The sequence below is a fragment of the Phyllostomus hastatus genome, unplaced genomic scaffold, assembly GCF_019186645.2.
Source record: "Phyllostomus hastatus isolate PE091 unplaced genomic scaffold, TTU_PhHast_1.1 phas_scaffold_182, whole genome shotgun sequence".
Taxonomy (NCBI): Eukaryota; Metazoa; Chordata; class Mammalia; order Chiroptera; family Phyllostomidae; genus Phyllostomus; species Phyllostomus hastatus.
The window spans coordinates 30,665,169-30,682,003 of NW_025334013.1; the positions used below are offsets into that span (position 1 = coordinate 30,665,169).

At 35.8% G+C, this 16,835-nt stretch overlaps 1 protein-coding gene across 3 annotated transcripts in view; it reads right to left on the reverse strand.

Annotated features, from left to right (window-relative positions):
* Positions 1 to 16,835, reverse strand: part of ZSWIM5 (zinc finger SWIM-type containing 5) — a 121,650-nt gene that overhangs the window by 101,950 nt on the left and 2,865 nt on the right. The window lies entirely within an intron of this gene.

Consider the following 16,835-nt stretch of genomic DNA (forward strand, 5'->3'; position numbering starts at 1 on the left):
ACAAATGTGAAGTGTCACCCTAGCTCCAGAGTTCCAAAAAGGGTTGACTAAAGTTTCTGTCACATCTGCATCAGTTCAATCTCTCTGCCCTCCCAATCTTTCTTCCCTCACTCCATTACAAGTGTTGTTTCCCAATAAACCTTTTGCAAGCAAATCTCAGAGTCTATTTCCCAGGAAACATAACCTAAAAATCCCAATTCCGTAGGAACATGAAATAAAAAAAGTAGCTATGACCTACTCTGTTCAGTAATCTCATAGGATATTGTTTTATTTCAGCTAGGGCAAATCATTAAAATTCAGCTGTCTATGGCATAATAATGTCAAGCCATCATCCCATTGAAACAAACAAACAAATAAAAAGCAACTTATATAGCAGCATTTAGATAAGCAGGATGAATATATCAGAGGTACCAAAATTGAAATATTTAACTAGTAAAAGCAAATAGTAGATCTGTGTTAACCTTTAAGGAAATAATGTAACTGTTCAATCCAAGACCTGAAAATGGGTAAAATAAGAAAGGTTAATGAATCACATTCACCCATGTTATATACATCAAGGCTCAAAGGTAATAGAGGAATTAATTGCAGAATTTTTATCAAATAAAGGAGATTATTTTGCATAAATTAATGATTCCTGAACTTATTTTGAGTCATGGATCCCTCTAAGTATCAAATAACAGTTATGGACTGTCTTCTCCAAGAAATGTCCATATGTTTTTATAAAATCTGAAAATAATTTCAGGAGTTCATGGATCCCTGAAAGCCACGTACTATTGCCAGGTTAAGAACCCTGGATCTAAATCAGGTTTATGTCTCTCTAACCCATGTTAATGTAAAAGGTAAAAAAGATGCTAACCAAAAAATAAAGCACATGGAATAAAGCACATTGTCTTTCCTTTACTTTAGTTACGTAATTATATAGAAATGTGTAAATAGGTTCTCACCATAAAACTATTCAAACAATAGAGATCATGCTAAATTTCTTCTTGGTCACTACCCATTTCCCCTTTCTCTTCACAGAGATGGCAATCCTGTCAGAGTTTTTCAGTGCTTTTTCAAAAACTATATTATCTATTAAAATGTAGAGAATTATTCTGAATAAACTACATTAAGAACTAGCATTTTAAAACAACAAAGGATAGATACTAGAGATTTTCCTATTACCATCAAATTGTAGGGCTGCTGAACTTAATGACTTTTTCATATAACTCTTCCCTGAATCCATTCTTTCCATTTAATTCAATTTGACCCACAAGTTCCAAATCTGGTTTGGAACAAACTAGTGTATAATTAAATCAATAAATCAATTCAACCAACATTTATCAAGCACATTTCTATGCAAATCATTGCGTTTAAGTGCTACGGAGCAGTGAGTGGTTCCCAAACATTTAAACCTTGAGACAATGTCAAAAATACAGATCCCTACTGTAATTGAAAAAAATTTAAAAATACAGATTCCTGAGCCTCATTCCAAGCATAGTTAACTAGAATTTCCAAAAGTAGAACCCCAGGATCTGTATTTTACCAAAGCTCTTCAAGTGACTTGAATAAAGTGCCAACAGCCAGTGCTGGGACTCACTATTATGAAAGCCATAGAAAAGGAAAAGATAAGGTTCTCAATTCAATTCCACAAAGACCTCTTAAAAGTCCATTATGAAACCTACTGGATATTATGCTGGATGCTGAATGTATTATAGAGTACAGTCCTTGCCCTGGAAGCCTTTGCAGACTGGAAGGGAAGACTGTACCTGTAACAAACAACTAACATGAGCTGGAGGGTGTTAAGTGGAGGGTGCTGTCTGCCTCCCCTCACTAAAGCATATGCTCCCTGAAAGCAGGAACTTCGCTTAATTCACTGCCACATCTTCAGTGGCTAGACCAGACCCTAGCACATAATAGGTGCTCAATAAACAATTGTTGCATAATGTGTAGGACTAAAGTGGAAAGAAAGTTTTTAATTTCAACTAAATAGCTAAGGAAATGGCACTTTTAGATGTACACAATAGATGTACAGACTGTTAAGAGGCAGGAAAGGGGGAAAGAAAGAGAACTAATATTCATAGTACCCCTACAGTGTATAAGAAATTCCAAGCTGATTTTGAATATATAATCTCATTTAATTATTATATAAACATTTTGAGATGGTATTTTGTCTCCATTTTACAGATGGAGAAACTAAGGCACAGAACAGTTAAGTAACCTGTCATTCCAAGTTCCACAGCTAGTAAGTGACAGAACTGGAATTTGAACCTAGATCTCCAAAAATAAGGCTTAGGAATTTAGACCTCATTCCCAAGAAACAGAAAACCTTTGGAGGTTTTCTTGTTTTCATTCTGGAATACTTGCTTTTTTAATACCAGCTTTATTGTGATATAATTCATATCTCATTAAACTCATCCTTTTAGGGTGTACAATTCAATGGCTTTAGTATATTTACTGATTTGTGCAACATACTGTAACTACTAGTTTTAGAACATTTCATCATCCCAAAAGGAAACCTCATACCCATTAGCAATTACCCCAGCTGACATAAACCACTAATCTACTTTGTCTCTAGGATTTGCCTATTCTGGACATTTCACATAAATGGAATCACATAACAGGTAGCCTTTAAAAAAAAACCTTTTATTGTGGCAAAATATACATAAGATTTACCATTTAACATTTTTAAGTGTACAGTTCTACACTATTAAGTATATTCACAGTGGTGTACAACCATCACCACTATCCATTTCCAGATCTTTTTAATCGACCCATATAAACTCTGTGTACCTATTAAATAATAACTCTCCATTCCCCTCTCCTCAGCCTGTGGTAACTAACCTCTTTTTTACATTCTCCGTAAATTTGCCTATTCTAGGTAGCTCATATAAATGGAGTAACATAATGTTTGCCCTTTTGTGCCTGGTTTATTTCACTTAACATAACACCTTTAAGGTTCATCCATGTTGTAGCATGTATCAGGAGTTCCTTCATACTTAAGGTTGAATAACATTCCATTGTATGTATACACCAAATTTTGTTTATCCATAGATGGACACTTGCGTTGCTCCCACCTTTTGGCTATTGTGACTAATGCTGCTATAAACATGGATGTAGAAATACCTGTTCAAGTTCCTGCTTTCAATTGTTTTAGTTTTATGCTGAGAAATGAAATTTCTGGATCATATGGTAATTTTATGTTTAACTTTTTGAGAAACTGCCATACCCTTTTCCACAGTGGCAGCACCATTTTCTGTATCTAGTAGTGATGCACTAAGGTTCCAATTTCTCCATATCCTCAATAACAGTTGTTCTTTTCTTTTTCTTTTTTAAGTTTTAAACAATTATTGGTTTATAAAGAAATTTAGAAGAAAAAAGCAAAAGTCTTTTGTATTTACTCAGACATTTACTATTTTTGGTATCATTTCTCTTCCATCTAAATAACTTCTAGCATTTTTTAAAAGATTTTATTTCTTCATTTTTAGAGAGAGCGGAAGGGAGGGAGAGAAGGAGAGAAACACCAATGTGTGGTGGCCTCTCACACGCCTCCTATTGGGGACCTGGCCTGCAACCCAGGCATGTGCCCTCACTGGGAATTGAATCGGCAACACTTGGGTTCACAAGCCCGTGCTCAATCCACTGAGCCACACCAGCCAGGGCACTTCTAGCATTTTTTAAGTATATGTTATTGATTATGCTATTACAATTCTCCCATTTTCTTCCTCCCTTTTATCCCCCCTCCACCTAGTACTCCCATGCCCTCTAGCATTCCCCCCACTTAATAAGTTCTCCATTATTTTTTCAAATAAGTTTTCAATTCTTTGCTCTTCCTCTTCTTCTGGCACCCCTATGATTTGGATGTTGGAATATTTGAAGTTGTCCCAGAGGTTCCTAAGCCTCTCCTCATTTATTTGAAATCTTGTTGCTTCATTCTGTTCCAGTTGAATGTTTATTTCTTCCTTTTGTTCCAAATCATTGATTTGAGTCTCAATTTTTTTCCCTTCACTGTTGGTTCCCTGTATACTTTTTCTTATTTCACTTTGTATAGAGGCAAAGCATATTTACCTACACCTCCATCTTGGCTGGAAGAACCCTATTTTCTGTTTTGTTTTGTTTTGATAACAGCCATCCTGATTAACGGGTATGAAGTGGTGTCACATTGTGGTTTTGAGTTTCATTTCCCTAATAATAAGTGATGTTACACATCTTTGCATTTATTTATTGCCATTTACATATTTTCTTTGTATAAGTATTCATGTCCTTTGTTCATTTTTTAATCACATAATTTTTTGTTGTTGAGTTGTAACAGTTCTTTATTTATTCTGGACATTAATCTCTTATCAGACGAGTTGATTTTGAGTGACTAACGATGTATCCATTTAGAATTATCTTGCAGGCAAATATACATGCCAATCTGGGAGAAACAAGTATTCAGACTTAACAGTCATATTATTTGCATGGTGACATTTATAAAGTATTTTACATATATTAGTTTACTTATAATCTCACAAAGATCCTGACACTTTTACAGATAAGAAATTAAGGCAGATCTCCTGATTCCAAATCCCAATATAAGATTATTTGGTAGTGCATCGGGGATTCAAAGAGAAAATGAGGGCCAAGCTGACAGACTCCTGGACCCCACCCCAACTCCCAAAACAGCTCATATTTTTCAGCTGCAAAAAAACTGGAATACCATTTAGATTTCATTTGAAAATGAACAGAGTTTTGTTTAATTTTGCTTTAAACAAAATTTAAGCCACTATATTATATGATGCTAACTTATGTTCACGAAACAGTAATTGAAGCTGTAGAAATAAAGGAAATTGCTAAATAAGAGAGCTTGAGCAAGAAGGTACATCCTACTTTTGTGAGGTAAGAGAATAAAGAAGGAAGGTAGAAAGAAAACCAGAATGGTAAGGTAAAACAAAAATCTAGGATGAAGCATTTCAAGAGGATGGTGCAGTAGACTACAGAAAATTCTATACAAAGGATATGAAGGATGAGGACTGGAAAATGGATAGTGTTCAGCAATTATGAGGTCACAGCGACCTTTAAGAGATCGATTTTAAAACAGCAAGTGAAAGCACAAGTCAGATTGAAAAGGCTTCAGAGATAGGGAAAAGGTTGAAAAAGGTAACACATATGTAACAATTTTGGTATAATAATATAAAATATTTACATAGTACTTAATAAGTGCTAGGAACTGCCCTAAATACTTTACATTAATTTATCCTCAAAACTGAGACATAGTGAGGAGCCAGACAGAATTCTGAGACTACCTGCTGCACAGTCCCTCATGTAGTGATTGTATTAGATTACATATCAGAGATAATATAAATGGTACATATATGCAAATATATAAATGATAGTACAGAGTACAATAATATAATGTGGAGTAAGAGAAAAGATTAAGAAAATTATTTTTCACCATAGGGAACCATAAATAGAGAATAATTTTTTTTAGAAAAATTTGTTAAGATTTTATTTATTTTATTTTTACACAGAGAGGAAGGGAGGAAGAAATAGAGGGAGAGAAACATCAATGTGCGGTTGCCCCTCCCATGCCCCCTACTGGGCACCAGGCCTGCAACCCAGGCATGTGCCCTGACTGGGAATCAAACTGGGGACCCTTTGGTTCATAGGCCAGGCACTCAATCCACTGAGCCACACTAGCCAGGGCAGAAGGATTTTTACATTGTTAACATTAATGTATGTTAGTGACGCTTGCCAGTCATGTCAGTTTAGCAAGTGTTGATACATCTAAGCAAAATAAAAACAGACAGGACTCCCAGTAAAAATGGCAGCATGGGTAAACACGGCTCACCTCCTCACACAACCACATTAAAATTATAACTAAACTACAGAACAACCATCATTCAGAACCATCAGAAACTGAGCTGAATGGAAGTCCCACAACTATAGAATTAAAGAAACCACATCAAGACTGATAGGAGTGGCAGGGACACGAAACAGGCTGGTCCCACATCCACGTGTGGTGGATAAAAATTGTGAGGAATATTTCAGGAGTGAGGGGGTCCCAGCCCCACACCAAGCATCCTAGCCCCAAGGTTTAAGTGCCAGGAAGGTAAGTCTCCATAACTTCTGACTGTAAAAGCCAGCAAAGATTGAGACTGTAGAAGACAGAAACTGCTAGAATCCCAGGCAGTTCCTCTTAAAGGCCCATGCACAAACTTATTTGGACTCACTCTCTCTGAGCTTCAGTGCCAGAGCAGCAGATTAAAAGACATCAGAGACATACAAGTAGGAAATGAATTGTCCTGATTCAAGGCAAGAGCCAGAGGCAGCTTTCTCCCAGACAGCAGGGCTAGCAGAGGCCATTTTTCCTTTTCTGACTCTTTCACTCACAAAGCTGGCAGTTGCCATATCTGATTCTCCATCAACCTGGTTCACACTGTTTGCCCCACCCAGGTGATTCTCTGAGGCCTTTCCCACCAAACGTTAAGGCCCACCCAAGCTGTTTCCTGTAGCTTTTCCACATGAATCGCTTGTCTTGCCCCATACTCCAGATTTTCCTAAATCCTCTCAAACAAGCAGCATCTGGCTTCAGCCAGCCCTGTAACTCCGCTAAGTTGCCCTAAGCCCAGAAATAGCAGCAGCTGGCCTTGGTTCATAGCTTGGCCTCTCCTGGGCACCTCCAAGCCTAGCATAAGTAGCAGTCATCTGTAGATTGCTTTGTAGCTTATGCTGTGTGATCCCAGACAGGACACAGATGCTGGCTGCTCTAGATGTGCCCACAACAACCAAGGCTCAACTATAAGCTGAAGGTGTATGCAGCCCACACAGTGGGCGCACCTTGAGTACCCAGCTTGGATAATAGGGGAGATTGTGCCACTGGACCCTACAGGGCACATGCTACATTAGGCCACACCAACAAGACAGGGAGTCATAGCAGCTCTACTTCATACACAGGAACAAACACAGGGAGGCTGCCAAAATGAGGAGACAAAGAAACATGGCTCAAATGAAAGAACAGATCAAAACTTCAGAAAAAGAACTAAACAAAATGGAGACAAGTAATCAACTAGATGCACAGTTCAAAACACTGGTTACAAAGATACTCAATGAACTTAACAAGAACCTCAACAGCATAAAAAAGGACCAGTCAGAAATAAAAGATACACTAACTGAAATGAATAATTTACTGGGAATCAACAGTAGAGTATACGAAGCTGAGAATCAAATCAGCGATTTGGAATATAAGAAAACTAAAAACACCCAATCAGAACAGCAAAAAGTAAAAAGAATCCCAAAAATGAGGATACTGTAAGGAACCTCTGGGACAACTTCAAGCACACTAACGTTTGCATAATGGAGGTGCTGGAAAGAGAAGAGAGCAAGAAATTGGAAACCTATTTGAAAAAATGACACAAAATTTCCCTAACTTGGTGAAGGAAATATACATACAAGTCCAGAAGGTGCAGAGTCCCAAACAAAATGAACTAAAGAGGCCCACAAGAAGACACATTATAATTAAAATGCCAAGTATTAAATATAAAGATAAAATTTTGAAAGTAGCAAGAGAAAAGCAGTTAGTTCCCTACAAGGGCATTCCCATAAGCCTGTCAGCTGATTTCTCAACAGAAATTTTACAGGCTATAAGGGAATGCCAAGAAATATTCAAAGTAATGAAAAGCAAGGACCTACAAACAAGATTATTCTACCCAGCCAAGCTATCATTTAGAATCAAAGGACAGATAAAGAGCTTCCCTGACAAGAAAAAGCTAAAGGAGTTCTTCACTACCAAATTGGTATTATATGAAATGTAAAGGGTCTTCTTTAAGAAGAAGATCAAAAATATGAACAATAAAAGGGTAATAAATACATAGCTATCAATAATTGAATGTAAAACACAAAATAAACAAACAAGCAGAACAGAAACAGAATCATAGATACAGAGAACATTTTGATGGTTGCCAGATGGGAGGGGGTGCGGGGGAATGGGTGAATAAGGTGGAGAGATTAAGTACAAATAGGTAGTCACAGAATAGCCATGGGGATGTAAAGTACAGCACAGCAAATAGAGTAACCAAAGAACATATATGCATGACCCAAGGCCATGGACAACAAGGTGGGGACTGCCCGAGAGAGTGGGGGGACTGGGTGGAGAGGGACAAAAGGGGAAAAATTGGACAACTGTAATAACATAACCAATAAAAAGAATAAACAGAATGGTTAGGCTTTTCCTGAATGTACTAATACTGCAGGCTTTCATTCAGTAAAATCATGAATGATTAGGGAAAAAATATGTAATTATCTCCAAGGCTCTCAAAGACAAAATAACATTTTTGTATCGCTTACCGACCATAAGATAATGACTGAATAGACAAAAATCTATTTGCTCATTGTCTCTATCATACATTTGTATCTAAAAGAAGCAACAATTTTTTAAAGAATTATAAAGATAACAAAGCTATTCTATAGACAGAAATCTGTAAAAATTTATTCTGAGGGAAAAGGATTAATATATGATATAATATTTGTCATCTTCCTGCCTGCTGATATTACTCTTTTGAATCAACTAACATCTAGTATTACAGGAATGTCAATACAAAAGGATTGATATTCCTTGAAGGGTTAATCTAACTTGTCAGTAATAGTGTTTTCACTCTTCTTAATATTAGACATAATTTTAATATTTATCCTTGGCATTACATTAAAATTGAGCAACAGATCCAGCTGTCGCCATTTCTCTAGTTAATCACCTCTTACTCTTTGCCTCCATTGTAACTATGTCTATTTACAAAACATGGTATTAAATGCTATTTTATATTTGTATCCTAAAGTGTGTACTCCTTAAATATAGATTTTATGTTCTAATTTGCACAGAACATTAAAATTATTAAAATTAAGTTTCACAAATGAATGAATGAGTGAACAAACATGAAGAAAATATGTTGGCACCACATTTATACAAGTGTCTTTTGATGGTGACAATGATAAAGAATTGATATACTTTTGCATAAGACCATTCCAAAACACAGACATTATTTAAGTAGTAAAAGAATAATTTTCCACCCTGGCTGGTGTAGCTAAGTGGATTGAGCTCGGGCCTGCTAACCAAAGGATCGAGGTTCCATTCCCAATCAGGGCACATGCCTAGGTTGCAGGCCAGTTCCCAGCAGGGGACGCATGAGAGGCAACCATACATTGATATTTCTCTCCCTCTCTCCTTCCCTTCCCCTCTAAAGATGAATAAATAAAAAATTTTTTAAAAAAAGAATAAATTTCCTGAGATCCATTAATAGACATAAGATAAATAAGAGAACAGATTGAAGCAGAAAAGAAAATTGGCACGACATGATCAATAGCATTTGTGTAATAAATATTACATAATGCTTTGATTGCCTATAATAAGTTTTTAAATGTTGAAAATACTAATAAAGGTGATCATTTTTCTAGAGCAGTGTTTTTCAAACTTTGCGGCACATACAACTACCTAGAAGCTTTTTTAAAATTCTTAATTTCAGTTCTGTTCTTAACAGATTCTGATTTAATTAATCTGGGGATGTCCTAGGCACTGTCTTTTAAAAATCTCCCCAGGTAACTTTAATGTGAAACCAAGACTGGAACCCACTATTCTTTCCTTTAAAATCAAATTTTTTAAGTATAGCTTATATTCAGTAAAATTTACCAATTTTATGTGTACAATTCAGTAAGTTTTGACAAACAAATAGTCGTGAGACCACCACCATAATCATGCTGCAGAACATTTCCACCATCCAAAAAAGTTTAATGTCCAATCTGAGTTCCAGAGTAGGAAAATGCAACATATTGTGGAATGAATTCCACCAAAAACAGGTAAATAATTACTTACTGAGCTTTATCACTATACAAATGACTAAATGTTCAATGAAGTATGAAGAACCAGTTAATAATAAGCTTCAAGGGTATTTTTTAATATATATAATGTTTGAAAAATCAGAAACATCCAGAAATTACAAAATGTCTGTATATTTCCTAGGCTCTGGTTGCATATAAATCAATGAAGATACTATAAAATATTTAAAAAGTTATATAACAATTTTTTTTAGTTTTTTTAATCCTCACCTGAGGATATGTTTATTGATGAGAGAGTGCAAGAGAGAGAGAGAATGATAGAGAAACATCAATGTGAGAGAGAAACATCCATTAGTTGCCTCTCTACACACCCCAAATGGGGATCTAACTGGTAACCTATGTACCCTGATGGAAAATCGAACCCACAACCTTTTGGTGTATGGGACAACACTCCAACCAACTGAACCACCTGGCCAGGGCTAAAAATGTTATGTAACAATTTAGTCATTGATTCAATAAACATTTATTGAACACAAACTTAGGGTATGTTACAATACACATAAGGGGAAAATCAATTTTTCTCAATACTGAGAACCAAAAATTAACCAGTTAGTTGTATGCAGCAGGATAATTTAGTATATGATAATATTGTTGGGAACCACCCTGCCTGGTTTCAGAAGTTGTAACCCATAAGGCTAAAGCTGAGTAAAGAGACCTTGGGACCATTAGCGACTAATGAGACAAAGCTTATCTTCCTGGCAGGGGTGCCCCCTCTGTCCCCTTTTACTTCACCCTGCTTGGCCCCAGGGGAATGACTGGTTAGTCAATGATGGGTAAGATTCCTCAAGGGAGGGATGACCTGAGACAGGCATGGTCGTGAAGGGGCCCTCATGGAAGGACTTGGGAGGCTATAGAAAAAGGGGATGACGGGCCCTTGCCCCTCAGCTTTGACATAGCCTGAGTCCTCATTCTGTCTGTAAGACGTCTCCTAATCTCTTGGCTGCCTTACTTCCCCTGCCCGTTTTAAGCCTAAAACAATGCTGGAGGGCAGTGCAGCCCTGGGCAGGAACAGGTGGTTCCCACTGGCGATCAGGCCTAAGAAAGAATGCATAAAGTCCTGTGAAACCTGCTTTGCTAAGAATGTCCTCAATTTTCTGATAAGGATCCAAGCATAAAATGAGTTTGTTTTCCAAAGTTTAATGGCCCTTTAGCTAACTGACCCTGACTCAGAATAAGCCCTCATAGTTCTTTGAATGTTATCTATTGTTTGATCATTACTGCCTGACAATGACGAATGAAGACCTTCCTTGAGGTAATGCTCCCAGAAAAGCAGTAAAAGCCTGTCCAGGCAAGGGTTGGGGCGCTCTCTCACTCAGAGAGTGGCCACGCTGTCCCTTTTTCTCCACAGGACTTCTGCAGTTCATGTGAATTTGTTCGTCACATCCACAATACCTCGGACACCACTGGTTGGAGTCTGCATCATAAGATAACGATAACATTAACATTAAAATGAGCTGATTTTCTTGACATTCCACCTTGATGACAGGCTAAAAGTGGCCAAGGAGTATGCCGTCTGTATTAGGAAAGAGCCTATAAATAGGTAAACCACCAGATAGAAAATTCACATAGAAGTAATCTCGGATGGCCCTGGCTGGTGTGGCTCAGTGGACTGAATGCCAGTCTGTGAACCAAAGAGCTGCTGGTTCAACTCCCAGTCAGGGCATAAGCCTGGGTTGCAGGTCAGGTCCCCAGTTGGGGGCACATGAGAGGCAACCACACATTGATGTTTCTCTCCCTCTCTTTCTCCTTTCCTTTCCCTCTCTCTAAAAATAAATAAAATCTTTAAAAAAAACTCATATAAAAATAAAATAAAATAGTCTGGAATGGATTGTAGTGTAGTCTATATCAAATATCAAATTTTCATTCCAAACCATATAACTTGGGGTTCAGAAGCTGGGTAAGATATGGTTCATATGCTTTCAGGGTTACCTATATCTAAAGATGAGTTATAAATGGTATGCATGAAAAAAAATTCCACTGTAATCTGTCCATCCATGTATGAGTGCTGGATTGCACAGTTGCACAGTCATCATTTTTTATAAATAATATAAACCAGAATGACAGGTTAACCTTTAAATAACCACTTATTTGTCAAAAGTTCCACATGCATTATAAATATTAAATAATCATGCAAATTGAATCAATTACATTGAAACAATGTTTACCTAATTAAATAAATGTGGTGATTTCTAAATTTAAGCTACATCAGATGTAAAAAATATGAAAATTCACAAGAAACTCTCTTAGGCAACAAAAAGCAAGTAGGAGATGCTGTTATGAATTGAATTGTGCCCCCCTCAAAAATAGTATGCAGATTGTGACCTTATTTGGAAACAGGGTCATAGCACATGTAATTAGTTACAATGAGGTCATACTGGAGTAGGGTGGGCCCCTAATCCAAATGACTGATGTCCTTATAAAATGGCCATGTGATGACAGACACACAGGAAGAACGCCATATGACAAAGAAGGCAAAGATTGGAGTTATGCAGCTGCATGCCAAGGAATGCCAAAGACTGCTGGCTAACCACCAGACCCTACGGAGAGGCAAGGAAGGATTCCCTACGTAGGTTTCAGAAGGAGCAAGGCTGTGCAGAAACCTTGATTTCAGACTTCTGGCCTCCAGACTAAATCTGCCACCCAGAATGTGGCACTTGGTTACAGCAGCCATGGAAAACTAACAGCATTTCCAGCATCTCTTTTAAACATTAATTTACCAACATATTAATGTCTTCAGTTTAAAAAATTATTTTCTAAAGTCTAATACAGTAAACTTGACTTTTGGGGATATATTTTAATACATGTGTATATATTCATATAATCATCACCATAATAGGATACTAACAGTTAATGTCTTGATTTTTAACAGCCTTTGCATTAACAAAAGAAATTGTTTCACACAAGCATAAATTTCCATCCCTTTCACTTCAAAATTTAGACTTTGTACTCACACTTCAATAACATTTTAAAATTCCCAAAGTAGATATAAGTAGATATAACTACTTATCTATAAGTAGGTATAGATCATGAATAAGTAGATTATTCATTAGCTTTAAAATCTAAAGCTCTGTCCTTGAGAAAGTCACCTTCAGTAAGAACTCACCTAAAGCTTTCATTTGAAGAAAGTGATAAATTATCATTCTTCCCACAAAACAGGTGATCGACATAAAAGATACACACATGTTGTAACACTCATACTACTTAATGCTATCAGTTTATTACATGCACAAGATTGGGGTTTTCTCCATATCTTCTAATACCACTTTCATACTAAAAACCCAGGCTTCTCTTTCTTTTCTTTTTTAGTTATATTACACTGAGATGTTCATTCTTAATATTCACTATTCAACAAACTTTGGTTGAAGACTGCATGTGATGTGGTTTGTGGAGAGGGAGAGGTAAAGAGCTCATTGCTTAAAAAAAAAATGGCACAGTAATTTTAAATTGGTAAATTTCTACCCAAAACATTGTTACCACTTACCCCTTAAGAGGTATGCCACTGCCTCCTGTGTTGGAGTATGTTACATATAAATTAAGTAACTTTTCCCCACATGAAGTTTTATTATGATTTTATATCTTAGTCTAAGTAAAACACACGCTATAAAGCTTTTGAGGTGAGGATATCTTTTGTTCCCCAAAATAATATAGATAAAAACAAATTATATGTAAAATTCAAAAACTGTAATACTTGTTACTGCTGCATTTCACAAAAATTGTTATACAGTGGGAGGGAGGTGGGGAGGACTGGGAGGGTGGGCTGGGATGGGAGTAAAAGACAGAAAACTGTACTTGAACAACAACTAAAATTAAAAAATTGTACTAGAGAAAAAACTCACAGACATTTATTGATAATATATAGTGCTCATAATTATAAATTTACTTCTTGATGTTTAAACTATGGATAACTTCCTGAAATGGACCTTTTTATTATAATGGACTTTGTAACTACACTTTTTCCACATATGGTAGTGAAGATTATCCAATGGCAATTACATGATTATTAGAACATGTGTGTTGGGGGGTAGGATTGAGGGTGGGAAGTGGGAGTGGGTGGGGTGGTGGAAGTGGTGGCAGGAAAATGAAGACAACTACACTCGAAAAAACTTTGAAAAAAGGAAAAAGAAAATGTGTGGACTAAAAATGGTCTAGGGTTTTGCTGAAGTCAACTGTCAATGTATGAAAATTTCTGGGTAAGTGTTTATATAATTAGGATATACCAGCACAGAATATACCCACATGGCTTTACCTCACTTTTTAAAATCTAAATATATAAATAAATATAGTAGATCTGCATTTAGAGAAAAACTGTGAATGCCCCTTTTCCCTCAATCAATTCGGAGTTCCTTCAAAAGGCACAAATTTCCTTTTAAATTTTATCAAACAAAAAGATGTTAATTTAAAATATGATGGATAGCAAAAATGTTTTAGGTCCACATTTAAAAATTACTAGAAAATTTGTACTTGTCCTATTCTTATACCATCTGCAGACTCCTGAATAAGTATTTTCCCAAGGTTTATGCTATTGCTATTTCCATGGGCTTCTTAAATAGGTTAAAAATGCAGATGCTGAAAGCATCTGAACTCCATTACCTTCATAATACTGAGAGAGCAGTCTCTAAGTCTATTCGCACAGCTCCAAACCTACAGATGTCCATGAAAAGACTAATTTACAATTTCCCCCTTTTAAAAGGAACAATACTTCTGATTCAACACTGTTATGTAAAAGAAATGTATCCTTTGAGCTTTTAACAACCTATAGTTTCACCATTTGTTTACATGAGCTGGGAAAGTTTTAGTTCTGATTCAAAATCTGATGTTTTCTACAGTCCTTGCCTTCTAGCCATTCCATGATTTCCCATCACCACCAGATTCCATATGAAAAGTAATCAGAAGTTACTGAACTTAATATATTTACTTTTTGTACAAGTTTTTCTTGTTGTCTAATTTGTTTTCCTTCAAAAACTTTTGTGTTGTGCCATTTTCTTCATTTTAAAAATGTATTTATTTATGTTTATTTTAAGGTCTTTTTGTTTTCTTCATTTAGATCCCCTTAGGAATCTTTTCTTTAAAAGAATGTTTTAGAAATACCCTATCTTCCCTTCCTTCCTAAAGCATCAGGCTTCACTAACTTCCCTATTCTGAGGTTGTAAATATGACTTGGAAACAGTAAGGTATGATGTAGAATGTTTAATTAGCACAATGTAGTAATTAAATTGAGTTTGAAGTGAAGTTATAAACTGAAGAACATAACTATCCTGCCTACTAAATTACTTTCTCACTCATCTTTTGGCAATACTTTTTATAAAAACCTGTCTTCTAGATTAAGTCAAGTACTCACATTTTAAGTTTATGAGGAATGAGTCTCTAATTTTACATGTTAAAAGGTGGTTCATGCCAGATACAGAACTCATAATGAAACAAAATGGCATATCCTTTTCTTTCACACTCATTAGCATAAATTAAGAACAGAAGAATAAAGGTTACACAGTGCATGGTTCTCAAATAGCATCACATACCTTGATGTGATTAATTCACTCTCCTACCTACCTTCGTCTATGAAATCCAAAGTGAGAATCTTTTCTCCAGTCCCCAAAACCATCATACAAAAGCTCATCAACCCCAGTAAGCATGCTATCATATCATGAAAGAAAAATATCTGATTTACACATGATATGGATCACCTACAAAATCTAATTGCATCTGGAACTTGACATTATAGTCACTTTCAAAATATATACCCCTTTAAAACTTTTCATCTCCATTTGCCCCCTCAGGTTTGCAAATTCTTTCAAATCCATCTCTTACTATAAAATGACCACTTAAATTGACACTTTTCAACTTAAAATATTGTAAACTAAAATCTTAAAAATTAACTGATCTAAGCTTATACAAAGAAGTTTACAGGCTAATAAATTTCTATATTCATTTTCATGTTTTCAGTATGTCTGTTAAAGCTGTACATCTTAATTATCTGACTATTCAATTCATTCTTTCAAAAATACACATAAATACACAAAGGACTAGCCTTTTTCAAATAAAACTTCCTCAATGAACTGTCACTGTATTCTGATACAGGATGAATTTCGATAAATTTACATTTCCCATTTGCAAAACAAATTGTGATATACTTTTGTTTTAAAAAGAAACACAGGATTCAGTGATTCTCAATAACCAGAAATAGATTACTTTATGTGAAACACCACAAATGCACTACTCTTCAAAAGAAAAAAAAATGTTAGTTTTACCTGGGTAGAAGAGAGCTACATGTTTGGAGTGTGTGTGTGTGTGTGTGTGTGTGTGTGTGTGTGTGTGTTCCTGTGCTTAATTCTAAAAGCAACCTCTGCCCAACTCCTTTCAAAAATCAATATTTTTCAATAAATATGAGCATATAGTGTATAAATAAAGTGCATAGAAATAATGTGCACTTCCAAAATGCTATAATAACCCAACAGAAAAAACATCAGTGGTTTAGTTTTCCACATTGAAAGTCAATATTAAACAATGTCATTTTTTTCTCTTTCTCCCTAACCATTCCACAAATCGGAACTACTGTGTTTGTATATTTAATAAGCATAACAAACTGACCAGAAGCTCTGGAAGAGTAAAAGAAAAAGAAATCATTTTTCATTTTCCCACAAACAAAAAAGATAAAACAAAAAGCAAATACGAAGACTTGTTAAATAAGAAGCACTTGAAAAACCCAACGTGACCAGCTTTTTATTTACCCCAGTGTGACAAGGAAGAGAGACCCCACCCCCACTCCAGATTGTGTAGCTTTTTTTTTTTTTTCCTTGGGTGAGGGTGTGGATAAGCGAAGCTGTCACATTTCCATCTTCCGTTATTGTTAAGTCCGCTGCCTAGATTCCCAAGTATAGCTGGTTGAGAAGGAAAAAAAATACTAAAGCAGAAAATTTAAATTGCCTGAAATTAATTGTTGATTTTTTCCAATTTTAAAATTACATCCAGCTTCAACATGCTAAGATTATACATTG